Source organism: Petromyzon marinus, unplaced genomic scaffold (genome assembly GCF_048934315.1).
Source record: "Petromyzon marinus isolate PM22_M1 ecotype Great Lakes invasive population unplaced genomic scaffold, UKy_Petmar_22M1.pri1.0 PM_G_Scaffold_78, whole genome shotgun sequence".
NCBI classification, from domain to species: Eukaryota; Metazoa; Chordata; class Hyperoartia; order Petromyzontiformes; family Petromyzontidae; genus Petromyzon; species Petromyzon marinus.
In genome coordinates this window covers 87501-90000 of record NW_027423033.1, presented here as the reverse complement: position 1 = coordinate 90000, position 2500 = coordinate 87501, and positions in this window count along the sequence as shown.

The window sequence follows — 2500 nt, the reverse complement described above, 5'->3', positions numbered from 1 at the left end:
CCAGGAAGCGGAAGGACTCCACAATTTTGACTGCGGAGTCTAACAGGGTGATGGCGGTGAGTGGGGCTGTATTCTTCCTGAAGTCCACAACCATCTCAACTGTCCTTAGAGCATTTAGCTCTAAGTTGTTCTGGCTACACCAGGTCACCAGGTTGTCAGCTTCCCACCTATAGTCAGACTCATCCCCACCAGAGATCAGCCCAATGAGGGTGGTGTCGTCCGACAAACTTCAAGAGTTTGACGGACAGATGATTGGAGGCGCAGCTGTTGGTATACAGGGAGAAGAGCAGTGGGCAAAGGACGCAGCCCTGAGGAGTTCCCGTGCTGATGGACCTGGAGTCAGAGACTTCTGTTCCCGGCTTAACGCACTGCTTCCTGTCAGAGAGGAAGTCTGTGATCCACCTGCAGGTGGAGTAGGGCACGTTCAGCTGGAAGAGCTTGTCCTGAAGCAGGGCAGGGATGATGGTGTTGAAGGCAGAGCTGAAGTCCACAAACAGGATCCTGGCGTAGGATGCTGGGGCGTCCACATGCTGTAGGGTGAAGTGGAGGGCCATGTTAACTGCGTCGTCCACAGACCTGTTGGCTCTGTAGGCAAACTGAAGGGGGTCCAGGAGAGGGTCTGTGATGGCTTTGAGGTGTGCCAGGAGCAGGCGCTCAAAAGACTTCATTACCACAGATGTAAGGGCGACCGGTCTGTAATCATTTAGTCCTGTTGGCCTTAGCTTTTTGGGCACAGCGATGATGGTGGAGGACTTGAGACAGGCTGGTACATGGCATGTCTCCAGGGAGGTGTTAAAGATGTTGGTGAACACCGGAGACAGCTGGCCAGCGCAGTGCCTGAGGGTGGCTGGAGAGACAGAGTCCGGCCCGGCTGCTTTGCGTGGATTCTGCCTCTTGAAAAGCCCATTAACTTCTCCCTCCTGAAAGGAGAGAGTCGTTTCTGTAGTATGGGTGGGGGATGGGGCCTCTTGGGTGGGAAGGGGTGGTTCAGGACAGTCCAATTGTCTTTCAAATCTACGGTAGAACTCGTTCAGGTCGTTGGCTAGGCGGGAGTCGTTAGTGGTGTGGGGCGCTCTGGGTTTGTAGTTGGTGATGTGCCTGAGCCCTTTGGCAGACAGAAGCAGCGTCGTTAGTAGAGAACTGGTGTTTTAGTGTCTCTGAGTACAGTCGTTTAGCCTCTCTCACCGCTTTGCTAAACCTGTTCTTCGACTCCTTGAATCTGTCTCTATCCCCACTCCTAAACGCTTCCTCCTTCTCCAACCTCAACCTTTTGAGCTTTGCTGAGAACCAGGGCTTGTTGTTGTTAAAGTTCACCCTGGTACGTGTTGGGATACAGCAGTCCTCACAGAAGCTGATGTACACAGCCTCTGTGAGTTCATCCAGACTATTGGTAGCAGTCGTGAACATATCCCAGTCAGTACAGTCTAAGCACGCCCGCAAATCTTCCACAGCCTCACTGGTCCACTGTTTAGATGTCCTCACAGCAGGTTTACAGAGTTTTAGTTGCTGCCTGTATGCACGAATCAGGTGGACCAAGGGAGTTCTGTGCGAGCCGAACAGCCCCGTGACCCACAAGAGAAACATCCCCGCCAAATTCGAGCGTTTGACGGGGTCTATCCGTGAAAAAATATTCACGTTTTTGAGTGCACATGCATTTCTGCTGCAAATGCCTCTGGAAGTTTCATGCCGTTCGTATGCCAATTGTGGCAACACGAAAATGACCCGTTTTCCCATTCCGAGGGATTTCTGTGCGACCCTAACAGCCCCGTGAGCCACAAGAGACACATCCCCGCCAATTTCTAGCGTTTCACGGGGTCTATCCGTGAAAAATATAGACGTTTTTGAGTGCACATGCATTTCTGCTGCAGATGCCTCTGGAAGTTTCATGCCGTTCGTACGCAATGTGGCAACACGAAAATGACCCCTTTTCCCATTCCGAGGGATTTCTGTGCGACCCTAACTAACAGCGCCCGTGAGCCACAAGAGAGACATCCCCGCCAATTTATAGCGTTTCACGGGGTCTATCCGTGAAAAATATAGACGTTTTTGAGTGCACATGCATTCCTGCTGCAAATGCCTCTGGAAGTTTCATGCCGTTCCTATGCAATGTGGCCACACAAAAATGACCCGTTTTCCCATTCCGAGGCATTTCTGTGCGACCCTAACAGCCCCGTGAGCCACAAGAGAGACATCCCCGCCAACTTCTAGCGTTTGACGGGGTCTATGCGTGAAAAATATTAAAATTTTTGAGTGCACGTGCCTTTCTGCTGCAAATGCCTCTGGAAGTTTCATGGCGTTCCTATGCAATGTGGCAACACGAAAATGACCCCTTTTCCCATTCCGAGGGAGTTCTGTGCCACCCTAACAGCCCCGTGAGCCACAAGAGACACATCCCCGCCAATTTCTAGCGTTTCACGGGGTCTATCCGTGAAACATATAGAAGTTTTTGAGTGCACATGCATTCCTGCTGCAAATGCCTCTGGAAGTTTCATGCGGTTCG